The sequence below is a fragment of the Phasianus colchicus genome, chromosome 18, assembly GCF_987193195.1.
Source record: "Phasianus colchicus chromosome 18, bPhaCol1.hap1.1, whole genome shotgun sequence".
NCBI lineage: Eukaryota > Metazoa > Chordata > Aves > Galliformes > Phasianidae > Phasianus > Phasianus colchicus.
The window spans coordinates 171,369-185,365 of NC_143453.1; the positions used below are offsets into that span (position 1 = coordinate 171,369).

General features: G+C 41.8%; 1 long non-coding RNA gene across 1 annotated transcript; it reads left to right on the top strand.

The window, feature by feature from the left end:
* Positions 1–7,013: 7,013 nt before the first annotated feature.
* On the top strand, positions 7,014–13,045 carry LOC149915489 (uncharacterized). The gene is made up of 3 exons (XR_016472128.1): positions 7,014–7,131; positions 7,743–7,862; positions 13,006–13,045. It is a non-coding gene; the product is annotated as an uncharacterized LOC149915489 (long non-coding RNA).
* Positions 13,046–13,997: the final 952 nt, after the last annotated feature.

A 13,997-nucleotide genomic window follows, 5' to 3' on the forward strand; every position in this document is an offset into this window, starting at 1 on the left:
CAATTGGGAGAAAATCTCCTCTCTTGGGGAGAAAAGTGGTCTTTCTGAGAGAAGGTGTCCTCTTCTTGGCTGCAAGTGTCCCATTTGGCATTGTCATGGAGGCTTTTTGGGGAGAAAGCGTGTGGCAGTTGTAAGAGAAGGGGTATTTCTGGGAGCAAATCTCCTCTTTTTGGAAGAGAAGGTGAAATTTCCAAGGGAAAAGTGGCATTTCTGGGAGGAAATGACAGAGCTGGGGGAGAAAAGTGGGAACCGGTGGGAAAGAAGATCTTGTACTGGAGAGCAACGGTGGTCTTTTTGGTGTGCCAAGTGGTCTCTTGGGGAGACAACGTGGTAAATAGGGGAGACAATGTCCTCTGGAGGAGTGTCAAGTAGTATTTGGGAGAGCAAACGTCAGGTATTTCTCGGAAACCGGCTGTTTCTGGGAGATAGTAGCAGACTTGGTTGGAAAATGACAGGTGTTCGTGAGAAAGCTGGTATTTTGGGGAAAAAAGGCCGTTTTTTAAAGAATAAGCTGGCATTTCTGGGAGAATATGTCCCATCTTTGGGAGAAAACGGGTGTATGTGGGAGAAAATGTCGTGTATTTGGGAGAAAGCTGGTGTATGTGGGAGAAAAGGCCATTGTGATGGGAGTCAGTGTGATCTTGAGGAGTGGAAAGCAGTATTCTTGAGATGAAACGTGAGGTATTTCTAAGAGTCCTGGTATTTCTGGGAGAAAATGTCTTGTTTTGGAGAGCCAAAGTCCCATTTTGGGGGCAGAAGCTGGTATTTCTGTGACACTGCCATCTTGATGGGGGTAAGTGTGATCTTGAGGAGTGTAAAGCAGCATTTTGGTTAGAAAATGGGAGCTCTTCCTAAGAGCAGTGCTATTTCTGGGAGAAAAGGAGCTCTACTGGGCATAAAAATGGTGTATCTGTGATAAAATGCCACATTTCTGAAAGAAACTGTCCTCTTGCGGAGTGTAATGCTGTATGTTCCGGAGGAAATGGGAAATATTCAGCAGAGTCCTGGTATTTCTGGGAGAAGAGGTCTGATGTGGGGGGGGGGAAGGTGATGTATCTGTGAGAAAGCTGGTGTTTCTGGGAGAAAATGCCAGGTATTGGTGAGGAAACAGATGCTAGAGAGGGAAAAGGCCATCCCTTTGGGAGAGAAGTGGTATTTCTGGGAGAAAATGCCCCAAATCGGGGAGTAAGTGTCATCCTGAGGCGTGTCATGGAGTAGATTTGGGAGGAAATGGAGGTGTTTCACAGAGTAGCGGCACTTCTGGGAGAAAATGTCCTCAGTGGGAAAGACAATGTCCTCTTGAGGGAAGAAAACAGGTCTTTCTTACAGCAAATGTCATCCAATTGGGAGAAAATCTCCTCTCTTGGGGAGAAAAGTGGTCTTTCTGAGAGAAGGTGTCCTCTTCTTGGCTGCAAGTGTCCCATTTGGCATTGTCATGGAGGCTTTTTGGGGAGAAAGCGTGTGGCAGTTGTAAGAGAAGGGGTATTTCTGGGAGCAAATCTCCTCTTTTTGGAAGAGAAGGTGAAATTTCCAAGGGAAAAGTGGCATTTCTGGGAGGAAATGACATAGCTGGGGGAGAAAAGTGGGAACCGGTGGGAAAGAAGATCTTGTACTGGAGAGCAACGGTGGTCTTTTTGGTGTGCCAAGTGGTCTCTTGGGGAGACAACGTGGTAAATAGGGGAGACAATGTCCTCTGGAGGAGTGTCAAGTAGTATTTGGGAGAGCAAACGTCAGGTATTTCTCGGAAACCGGCTGTTTCTGGGAGATAGTAGCAGACTTGGTTGGAAAATGACAGGTGTTTGTGAGAAAGCTGGTATTTTGGGAAAAAAAGGCCGTTTTTTAAAGAATAAGCTGGCATTTCTGGGAGAATATGTCCCATCTTTGGGAGAAAACGGGTGTATGTGGGAGAAAATGTCGTGTATTTGGGAGAAAGCTGGTGTATGTGGGAGAAAAGGCCATTGTGATGGGAGTCAGTGTGATCTTGAGGAGTGGAAAGCAGTATTCTTGAGATGAAACGTGAGGTATTTCTAAGAGTCCTGGTATTTCTGGGAGAAAATGTCTTGTTTTGGAGAGCCAAAGTCCCATTTTGGGGGCAGAAGCTGGTATTTCTGTGACACTGCCATCTTGATGGGGGTAAGTGTGATCTTGAGGAGTGTAAAGCAGCATTTTGGTTAGAAAATGGGAGCTCTTCCTAAGAGCAGTGCTATTTCTGGGAGAAAAGGAGCTCTACTGGGCATAAAAATGGTGTATCTGTGATAAAATGCCACATTTCTGAAAGAAACTGTCCTCTTGCGGAGTGTAATGCTGTATGTTCCGGAGGAAATGGGAAATATTCAGCAGAGTCCTGGTATTTCTGGGAGAAGAGGTCTGATGTGGGGGGGGGAAGGTGATGTATCTGTGAGAAAGCTGGTGTTTCTGGGAGAAAATGCCAGGTATTGGTGAGGAAACAGATGCTAGAGAGGGAAAAGGCCATCCCTTTGGGAGAGAAGTGGTATTTCTGGGAGAAAATGCCCCAAATCGGGGAGTAAGTGTCATCCTGAGGCGTGTCATGGAGTAGATTTGGGAGGAAATGGAGGTGTTTCACAGAGTAGCGGCACTTCTGGGAGAAAATGTCCTCAGTGGGAAAGACAATGTCCTCTTGAGGGAAGAAAACAGGTCTTTCTTACAGCAAATGTCATCCAATTGGGAGAAAATCTCCTCTCTTGGGGAGAAAAGTGGTCTTTCTGAGAGAAGGTGTCCTCTTCTTGGCTGCAAGTGTCCCATTTGGCATTGTCATGGAGGCTTTTTGGGGAGAAAGCGTGTGGCAGTTGTAAGAGAAGGGGTATTTCTGGGAGCAAATCTCCTCTTTTTGGAAGAGAAGGTGAAATTTCCAAGGGAAAAGTGGCATTTCTGGGAGGAAATGACAGAGCTGGGGGAGAAAAGTGGGAACCGGTGGGAAAGAAGATCTTGTACTGGAGAGCAACGGTGGTCTTTTTGGTGTGCCAAGTGGTCTCTTGGGGAGACAACGTGGTAAATAGGGGAGACAATGTCCTCTGGAGGAGTGTCAAGTAGTATTTGGGAGAGCAAACGTCAGGTATTTCTCGGAAACCGGCTGTTTCTGGGAGATAGTAGCAGACTTGGTTGGAAAATGACAGGTGTTCGTGAGAAAGCTGGTATTTTGGGGAAAAAAGGCCGTTTTTTAAAGAATAAGCTGGCATTTCTGGGAGAATATGTCCCATCTTTGGGAGAAAACGGGTGTATGTGGGAGAAAATGTCGTGTATTTGGGAGAAAGCTGGTGTATGTGGGAGAAAAGGCCATTGTGATGGGAGTCAGTGTGATCTTGAGGAGTGGAAAGCAGTATTCTTGAGATGAAACGTGAGGTATTTCTAAGAGTCCTGGTATTTCTGGGAGAAAATGTCTTGTTTTGGAGAGCCAAAGTCCCATTTTGGGGGCAGAAGCTGGTATTTCTGTGACACTGCCATCTTGATGGGGGTAAGTGTGATCTTGAGGAGTGTAAAGCAGCATTTTGGTTAGAAAATGGGAGCTCTTCCTAAGAGCAGTGCTATTTCTGGGAGAAAAGGAGCTCTACTGGGCATAAAAATGGTGTATCTGTGATAAAATGCCACATTTCTGAAAGAAACTGTCCTCTTGCGGAGTGTAATGCTGTATGTTCCGGAGGAAATGGGAAATATTCAGCAGAGTCCTGGTATTTCTGGGAGAAGAGGTCTGATGTGGGGGGGGGAAGGTGATGTATCTGTGAGAAAGCTGGTGTTTCTGGGAGAAAATGCCAGGTATTGGTGAGGAAACAGATGCTAGAGAGGGAAAAGGCCATCCCTTTGGGAGAGAAGTGGTATTTCTGGGAGAAAATGCCCCAAATCGGGGAGTAAGGGTCATCCTGAGGCGTGTCATGGAGTAGATTTGGGAGGAAATGGAGGTGTTTCACAGAGTAGCGGCACTTCTGGGAGAAAATGTCCTCAGTGGGAAAGACAATGTCCTCTTGAGGGAAGAAAACAGGTCTTTCTTACAGCAAATGTCATCCAATTGGGAGAAAATCTCCTCTCTTGGGGAGAAAAGTGGTCTTTCTGAGAGAAGGTGTCCTCTTCTTGGCTGCAAGTGTCCCATTTGGCATTGTCATGGAGGCTTTTTGGGGAGAAAGCGTGTGGCAGTTGTAAGAGAAGGGGTATTTCTGGGAGCAAATCTCCTCTTTTTGGGAGAGAAGGTGAAATTTCCAAGGGAAAAGTGGCATACCAGGCAGAGTCCTGGTATTTCTGGGAGAAGAGGTCTGATGTGGGGGGGGGAAGGTGATGTATCTGTGAGAAAGCTGGCTATTGCTTTCCTTTTAGCAAGTTGCTGCAGCTACTTCAAGCCGACAAATAAAAGTTTGCTTTCTCCGAAAACCTCAGTAGCCACTGCTTTGCTTTTTTGATACAGATCAAACTAGAAAGTTTATCATTATTGTCTTGAGGATTGTGTACTTGAAAGAGAAGGGCTTGTGGACTTAAAAGCTTCTTTTTGCCACAAGTGTTGTGTTTAATAGAAGATGTTATGGTGGATTGCATGTCTTGCTTTACTGAATTCACTAAGTAGGGAACCGGTTCTCTGGGTGTCTTTGTTCCACTTTGGGATAATGTTGCCTGAAGATCATAACTGTGAAATACACCTCAAGTTCTTCACTAAACTCCAGTTTTATACAGACTTCAGGAGAGAGAACGTAATTGCTAATAGAACAAGTTAAACGTGCTTAAAAAGCTCTCTGTGTGTTTTTTGTTGCTGTTGTTTGTTTGTTTGTGGAAAATACTCTTCCTTTATTTAATTCTGGAATTTTCCCAAGAAATTATTGGAAGTTGTCATATAAGAAGAGTAATAAAGAGCATATTCTAGGAACTTGTTTCACAGATTGTACCAGTTACCCCCAAGAATATGCTGCTCCACTAGCATATGTTTTATAACTTTCATAGAGTAATTTTCAAGATGGTAATGTGGAGTTTACACTTCTGTGAACCTGTTAGCTATATTTTCCAGCTCTTAAGTCTCTTGCCAAAGCAGCATTTGTTTCATGCAGATTTTTGCATCAGGCTTCCAACTTCTTCCTCAGGCTAGATGTTGGCCTAGTGCAAGTGGAGCTGAGAACATACAATGATGAGAGAATGGAGTGGTGTTCCCACTGATGTTTAACGACTCGTAGTTGCAGCATTGTGATCAGACTGTATTGTGTTAGTGTGCATGTGAGTCTAGGATTTACAGCCTTCTGCAGCTCTGCATGTAGTCTCTTCAGTTTTTTGTGATGGCTATTGTCTCCGAACATATGGAGATCTACAGATGATAATTGTCCTCTTGCATATGAAGTTAGAGACTCCCTCTACTGTGTAGAACAAATTAAACATTTGCTAGTTAACATGAGAGGCTTTTTTATGTTAAAAAATTCTTTTTATATTTATAAAAAATAGAAACATAATGCACTCCTAAACAAATTCTCAGAAGATAACCATTAAGAAAGATAATGAAAATGCTTGACTGAGATTGCATATGTGTTAATGCTAATATCAGACAATGAAAAAAAAAAATCAAACCTTATGTCCACATCCTGCTCATAATATTTAACATATACAGCTGAGATGATTTATGGAAGACTGTCTCAAACTTGTCTATTAGACATTTTACTGGAAATTTTTTAATGTAGTAAAGGACCAGTGATTACTTGAGAATGACTATTCTTCAGTAAGTCTTGTCTCACAGGAGACTTGTTAACAGGCTTGGAGCTTGTTATTATCTTCAAGAGAACATAGCAAGGAATTAAATAACAAAGCTACAAAGCCCATCGTTTTGAACATCGTTTTGAACAGATTGATGCTTTTGTTTTGTTCATAACTCACGGACTTTGCATGTTCATAAAAGCTGTTACATACTTTGGAAAGTTCAGGCATACCTTCAATCCTCCTCTGTATTCGATTCCTACTGACTTCATAGTAACTGCTGTTCCCAGCAGAGCTCAATGACAGCCGGCGCAGGATCGGGGCTGAATTTGAGGTAGCAGTCACTGGCTGAAAGGAATTCCTGTAATATGCTGCACTCCCCGAAGTACGATATTCAGTGGAATTTTGACGGGCTGGGCTTGACAGATTTACTGAATTAAGTGCAGAATCCATAGAGTCCTCAGAAAAGCAATGCTCTTTGGAAGTGCTGTTTTCTTCTATACGTAACGTTTCTGCTACAGAAAACAAAAGCATCAATCTGTTCTCTTGAAGATAATAACAAGCTTGTAAAAAAGGGCTGATCTGAAATAATAAACACATTTTCCTTACTCTGTCTTGTATCTGAACAGGTATTAACCAGACCCAGTTGTACCACAGCACTGGTAAAATACTGAAAGCAGAAGGCACTGCCATGTGATCTTATGCTGTAAGGCAGGCCCTGTAAGTAATAGACTCTGATTTAAGAACTGTTCAGAAAATCCTGGACTCCCAGTGATATAAAGTATACTCCACCAGGACTATCTTAATAAAGTAGTTCACAAACATACATTCTTGACTATGCTTAAGGAGTTACAAAAGTGATAGAATCTCACTGCAGGTTACTTCAGTTCTTTCTCCCTACCCTAGGTTCACAAACAAGTGAAGAAACAAAAAAATTAGAAACATCTTCACATACCAGTTATCATTTCTGCAAGCCGAGATTACAGCTTTGAGAGTGCGGGAGATATTTCCATCCTCCTGATGGCTGAGCCAAGAGGGAAAAAGGGGAGGGGAACAAAAAACGTCCATCTATGAGGCGAAAGCTCCCGAACGAGAAGCCCCGGGCACAATCCCGCGGCACCAACCCCGGCCCGCAGCGGGGGCCCGGCCACCGCCCTCAGCGGCCCCACCCGCAGCCCCGCGCCCGTTGCTCGGCAGCTGCGAGCCAACCGAGCCTGCCGGGAAGGCGGAGGGGCAGCACCACGGATAGCTCCTATTGGTCGAAGGAGGTGAGGGCGGAGCTCGAGGACGGCCGTCTTCTTCGCTATTGGCGGAGAGAGCCGTCAGTGCGGGGCGGGGGGCGGGGCCTCGCGGCTAGCGGGGTCGCGTTGAACTCCGCGTTAGGGCGGGGGAACGGAGCGAGGGGGCGGCGGCGGTCGAGGGTAAGCGAGCCGCCGGCTGCGAGGAGAGCGGCGCGAGGTAGGGAGCGGCGCGGGGGCCGTCCTCACCTGTCACCGGGCGCTCAGCCCTCCCTCCTCGCGGCCCCCGGGCTCCGGCCGCGGGCGCGGTCCCTCGCGGTAGCGGCCGGGCTGGGGCTGTGCTTTCGTCTAAGGGGACCCTCGTCCGAGGGAGGGCGGCAGGCAGGCTGTGCGCGCGGTGCCACCGGCTGTGCGCCGCTGCGCGGACGGATGCCGGCTGCCCTCAGGTAGGTGGGAGGGGGGCGGAGAGGGCAGACCCCGGGAAGGCCGCCTCTGGGCGCGAGGGCTCCCCGCCGCCGTCGCTGCGGCAGGCGGCACCTCGGAGTGGCGCTACGCGAGGGGGGGAGCGGCTGGGGGCTGCGGCTGGGGGCTGCGGCTGGGGGCTGCGGCTGGGGGCCGCCTCCGTGCGCGGGGCGGGGGGAGTTGCGAGGGCAGAGCCGCGCGATTTCTTATTTGTATAGCCGCGCTTCTTTTCACAGCAACGTGAATAGCTGTAAAACACATAATTCTACCTAAATTAAGTTGTTTAAATTGGAGATAAACAGATGTCTTAGACCTGCTTCTCTTTTTTTGCTGGAAGAAGTGAAGTCAATCACATTCTCTTACAAACAGGGCCTGGGTGACCCTGTAGACAGCAGGGTGACCACAAACCAGCAATGTGGCCTTGTGGTCAAGAAGGCCAATGGTATCCTGGGATGCATTAAAAAGAATGTGGCCAGCAGGTTGAGTGAGGTGAGTGAGCAAAGTATTATTTACTAACCAGCTAACTGCAGGAGAAGACTCTTAACAGAATAGAAATTTATGTTCTTAACATGCTCCTTTTTGAAGAAAATGGTAGAAAAGACAGAAGTGAGGAATAGAGGATACTTAAACCAACCTGGATCCACTAGAAAACTTCAAAGTAGGGACAGTTACAAAAGCTCAGCTATTCCATTGAGGGAGTAAGCACAAAAAGAAAGACTGAAGCCTTTAGCTAGCAGTTTGTCAGAAAACAGTCTTAAATATGCGCAAGGGTGGAAAGAGACTTCCTATTTCCTTAAATGCAAGCAGATTGAAACAGTTTCTTTTGATTTCTGTATCTATGATTTTCATAAGCAGTTACAAGAACGGTGTTCTCAGATTGGATATTATGAGTAAATGCTTGTGTTGCATTTAAGGAAATAATAAACAGCAACTATTTCTCATCCAAGAAAAAGACAAACACGTAAACTGAATGAGCAGCTTATATACATATATCCCCTAGATATCTGTAGCACTCCCATGGTGTTAGCTTATTAACATTACAGGGATTATTAACATTACATTCTATTTTTTTCTCTCCAAAGCATTCATAGTTGCTTTCATGTTTAAACTTGTGTCTTTCTGTAAGGGTTGATCAGGAAATCACTTTAATTTCTGTATTTTTAAGAATCTAGGCGTTCCTAAAATAGTTGGTGGATTACATGAGCAATGTGGGTAGGAAATAAATGTATTATTACCCTGAATTTGAGATAGATCTGTTCAAGGCTTTCTTCTGTACAGTACTGCAGCCTTCACAAAGCCCTGCTCACAGTATGTATAGTTTGATTACTGCTTTTTTTCTTTATGTATTTTGCATAGTACATAACAGTAATGAAGAATAAGATATAAGATAAACATGTACAGTAGAAATAAAGTGCAATGATTCTTCTTGGACAGATGTGCAACTTCTGAGATGTCTGTAGGACAAATTCCAGCTTTTGAAAAGCATAGCACAGCTAACAGTTCTGTAGAGTGTCTATAAACTCCTCTTTCTGGTTTATTTGGATGTGAATTTTCTGTTTGCTTGTTTTGTTTGTTAGTTGATTACATTCTGTTGCCTGTGACATTAAAGCAAAATCTACATATGTAGATTTGGTAGTGTTAGAGGTTTACCACTAAACTGTGGCATGCTAGTTTAATCTGATGATTCACTTCTGAGAATATAAAAACAGAAGTGAACTTTGCTTTCAGATGAATTATTTAAATTTCTTCCGCTCTTCAAAAACAGAATCAGTTTCACTTATGAAATCAACATGGATGTTTATGTTTCTTACAAAAAAACTTTTATTCTTCTAGTTTTGAACCTGATTTAGCATGAAAAATACTAAGCTGAAACTACTATTTTTGTTAACCACGTTTATGTTAATGGCACTTAAGCAATCCAACCAGGATCAAAGCTCCATTGTAGGAACTGTGCAGATGCATAGCAGTAGACATATCCTGCCCTAAAGAAAAAGCAAAAATAAATAACGTAATGAAATGGAACACAAAGTAATTGGTAAAGTTATAAGAAGCATCATAGGGGGGAAAAAAAAATAGATGGACAAAGAATAAAAAAGAGGTTTGAGACAAAAATAAAAATGTTCTTACTGTCAGATTTCAGAAGTTGTACAAGGAAAAGGAGTAAAAAATTAAATTTATACAACGAGGATGTCCAGAAAATCTAAGAAGTTAATCTTGATTTTACATTGAACAAAAATAGAATGAATAAAAATCCTTAGGTCTCACAAATACGTATGTTATGATCATAAATGCACCATTAAGAGTCTTTCAACATCTTCTTAAGCAATTTATTCATTTTATCTTTAGAGGGTAACAATGTGGAGCAAAAAAGTTTTGCAGTCCTCTGTGATAGAACAAGTGGCAGCAAACCTTTGAGGAGAAAGAGTAAGATGGATGGCCTTAAACAGTTTTTGCTTTTATTAATGGAGCCTGATTTGTTTTCACAGAAATGAGGCAAATAATAAACATACACAGAAAGGAGAGTAGGAGATAGAAGGACAACAAGAAAAAAAAAATGGAGTGTCAAATTTTCTCCCAAATGGACTTGCAAGAGTTGACAGTGACTTACTAGAGCATTAATTTCTTCTTTACAGCTTTATTCAGGTCTAAGACAGAAAAAAAGAACATGCACACGAGTCTTCCAATCCATATTTTCTATGTTATTTAAAGTAATAAGGTTATGTATGGTATTTTATGTTGGTTTCATTTACATTTGCAGGTACTAAAATCTAACAAGTTTCTCAAAACCTGTAACAGAAAAATGCTGAGAAGAATCAAATTTATTGCTCTCTCTCTTCACATACATTGGGCTTATGATCCTCCCACTTCAGTGGCTGCTCTTCCATGTATTACTGAGTGCAATCATGTACAAATATAAGATAAACATTTTCTTTAAAGTATTTATAGTATGTTGCGCTCAAATAAATATTTGAGAAAATAAAGAAATAACCTGACAGCTATTAATCAGAGTTTTATTGCCTTTAATATATGATCCATCCTGATATAGCAATTATTGTTGTTTTAGTAAATGCATTACCTCACTTTTACAGGTTTATTTTCAGCCAGTATATCTATCCTTTTGCTCAACACAACAGAGAACTTTCCAATAGCCAAAAAACATTCTGCCTTTAAATTAAATTAATCTTCTTGGAAATATTACTCTTCCAACTCTCCTGTTCTGTATGTCAGCTACTGCTCAAAGCTGTCTACTGTTCCTCCTGTTAACCATACAGTTATTAAAACTTGGTATATGAATACCTTTTCATCATATTTATCCACAATAAATGAATGAGACTTCTCCCCATAGAATCTTTCTATGAAACTTTCCATCCCTCTGTCTTTCTGCTAAATCTCAAATAATCTGAACTGCAGTTCATTTAGATATTAGACCTCAGGTTCAGATAACATCCTTGAGGTAATAAAATGTTATTGTCTGACAGATCTAAAGTGATATTTTTCCTGTAGAAAATTCCATGGGGCACTTACACTGAAACTGAGAAGTGTTTTTCTTTCTCTTGCTGAGTGAGGGTTTAAATAGGAAATGCATATACACAGAGCAAAATTTGGAAGGTAACATTTCCCATCAGGTCTTTTCAGTATTACAGAGCAAGAAAAAGATTTTTAAGACTTGCATGTGCTGATTAAGGTGATTGAATTTTTTCTACTATTATTTTCCTTTTAGTTTAGCAATAAAGAAATACATTAAAAAAATGCAGTAGGGGAAAGATCTGCCCATGGATTTGTTGTATTTGTGCATATCTAAATAGCAGTACAGGCATCTTGTCATCCCAAGGACACCATGGAGTATTCATATAATATAAAGAGAGATGATGGGGATTTTCTAATAACTAAATTGGAAATCAGAAATGTTACTTTTTTTTTTTTTTTTTTTCCCCAATTTACCAGTTTGCAAGCAATGCCTCCTTTTCCATAAAGACAGCTCTTCAAGAAAGCCCATTTCTAACACTCACAGACCTGTGCAGAACACCGTTTTTCATAGATGACAGACAGTAACTTTACAATAACATCAGCCATTTCTTTCAACACTGTCACAAATACCATTCAACAACAAATAGCATTCAACTAGGCCTCAACTGCCTAATTTCATTGAAGCCTGTATACCTTTCATTCAGTGTTAACATTACTTGAAAAAAAGTGTTTGGACGTTACATTATATTATCCTCAGTTCATCGTGTTGTAGCAGATCTAATCTTTAATGAAAACGAGACATGTAGGAATCCTATTTGAACTTTTCTTTTATCTTCACTCTTACCAACATGTGATTATCATCTATAATAAATGATACTCCTGCTTGCTAGTGTAATTGTATTTGCTTTTCTTGTTGCCTTTGCTTGCTTCATCCACACCAGTAGATGTGTTGAGAAAACTGACTGGGAGAAAAGAGGTCATTCCCTGGTCCTGGTTACAAAGACAGCACAGACACAGCCCATGGTGACTGAAAAACAAGGAATAAAGAGGTTCAAGACTGTACTGCAAAAGTGTATTGCAACTGCAGGTTGCTTAAAGAAGTAGAAGCAAAGGGAATGTCCACAGGTTTGAAAAAGTGGCCTGCAACTACACAATATTCATTGTTTCAGAAAGGAGATTTAACGATGCAAAATCTTTGGCAAGAGAACAGTTGTTTTTAGGGATCAAATAGAGAGAGAAATAGTGCTGGGGACCTAGACTCCATTTAGGACATAATACTTGTCTTGTCTCTACACGTGAAAATATTTTAAATTACTAGCTGAGAGATCAGGGGTCCTGAACCATGGTATGTTCATTATTGTTGATTGCATGTACTGTGTCATATCACTTAAAAAATTAAAAACATTAATGGCACTGAAATTTCAAACTGGGTGCACGTACCACTGTGCATAACAACTGACAAGCTATTATCTACGTTGATTAAAACTCTTAGTGCTAGTGTTTTAGCTTCTCCAAAAGCAAGGAATAAACAATTTGAATGTAGGCTTTATCAGTATTTGTACTTGTAATAAAACCAGGAATATTCATAGAATCATAGAATCATAGAATTTTTTTTTGAGTTGGAAGGGACTCTTACAGACCATTGAGTCCAGTTCCCCAGTAATGAACAGGGACACCCACAGAGGTCAGAGACCTCAGAGGCCTGTCCAGCCTGACCATGAATATCTCCCCACTGCCATAATGTTGTCTTGCCCCAGACCTATACAAGACTACAAAGTGAGTCACCAGCTCTGGATTCCTACTTAGGAGGGGTTTGCCATCAAGATAGACAGCAAGTCTCCATGTAACCCTCTCCTCTAGGCATCAGCCCTGGGAAACATGCTGCCAAATATTCTTCAGAAAAGCATCTTAGAGAGGTTTCTGTGAGCAGATGGGGGACATTTGATGAAGCAAACGGATGCTGGGTAAGCAGTAATTCTCACTCAACAACCAGCCTGGGGGCTCCGTTCTTTCTTCATTTCCATTCTTTCTGATGGAAATGTCCTTGAAACTTAACTTTTTCCTACTTTTCCAGTACTTGTTTGATACTTTCTTTTTCTAGTAAGCAAAAATTCTAAGCCCTTGTCCTCCAGTAACTGTCTTTCATTTTCTGATACATTCAAAGATAACCTTTGGAGGCATGCCTTTTTCTGGGAAGCCAAGTTCTAACAGCAGAAAAAAATTTCAAAGGCTGTATGGAGAGCATCAACTACAATGGCAATAATATCACTGACCTTGCTAGAAGGAAGAAATTGGAACCTTCTAATGTGGTAAGAACATAACTTTATCATCATCTAAACTTCTGCTTCTCCTTCTAAGGAAAGTTTGTGAGTGTGTGTGACAGATGTTCTGAAATCATATAATATATAAAACAAAGTTTGTCACATGCCTAAAGATTTCATTATACATACTTTTATGATTTTTTGTTTGTTTGTTTGTTTGTTTGTTTTTAATATCTGGGAACCTGTTTCTGCTGGGATTTAAGTTTCAGCTTTACAGAATTAGCCTTCAGCATCAGATGAATGTTTTTTAAAAGAAAACCAGTAGATCAGTATATACATTTTTGCTTTCATCTTATAGTAACCCAAAACTAGAATTTTTTTTTGAGTTGGAAGGGACTCTTACAGACCATTGAGTCCAGTTCCCCAGTAATGAACAGGGACACCCACAGAGGTCAGAGACCTCAGAGGCCTGTCCAGCCTGACCATGAATATCTCCCCACTGCCATAATGTTGTCTTGCCCCAGACCTATACAAGACTACAAAGTGAGTCACCAGCTCTGGATTCCTACTTAGGAGGGGTTTGCCATCAAGATAGACAGCAAGTCTCCATGTAACCCTCTCCTCTAGGTATCAGCCCTGGGAAACATGCTGCCAAATATTCTTCAGAAAAGCATCTTAGAGAGGTTTCTGTGAGCAGATGGGGGACATTTGATGAAGCAAACGGATGCTGGGTAAGCAGTAATTCTCACTCAACAACCAGCCTGGGGGCTCCGTTCTTTCTTCATTTCCATTCTTTCTGATGGAAATGTCCTTGAAACTTAACTTTTTCCTACTTTTCCAGTACTTGTTTGATACTTTCTTTTTCTAGTAAGCAAAAATTCTAAGCCCTTGTCCT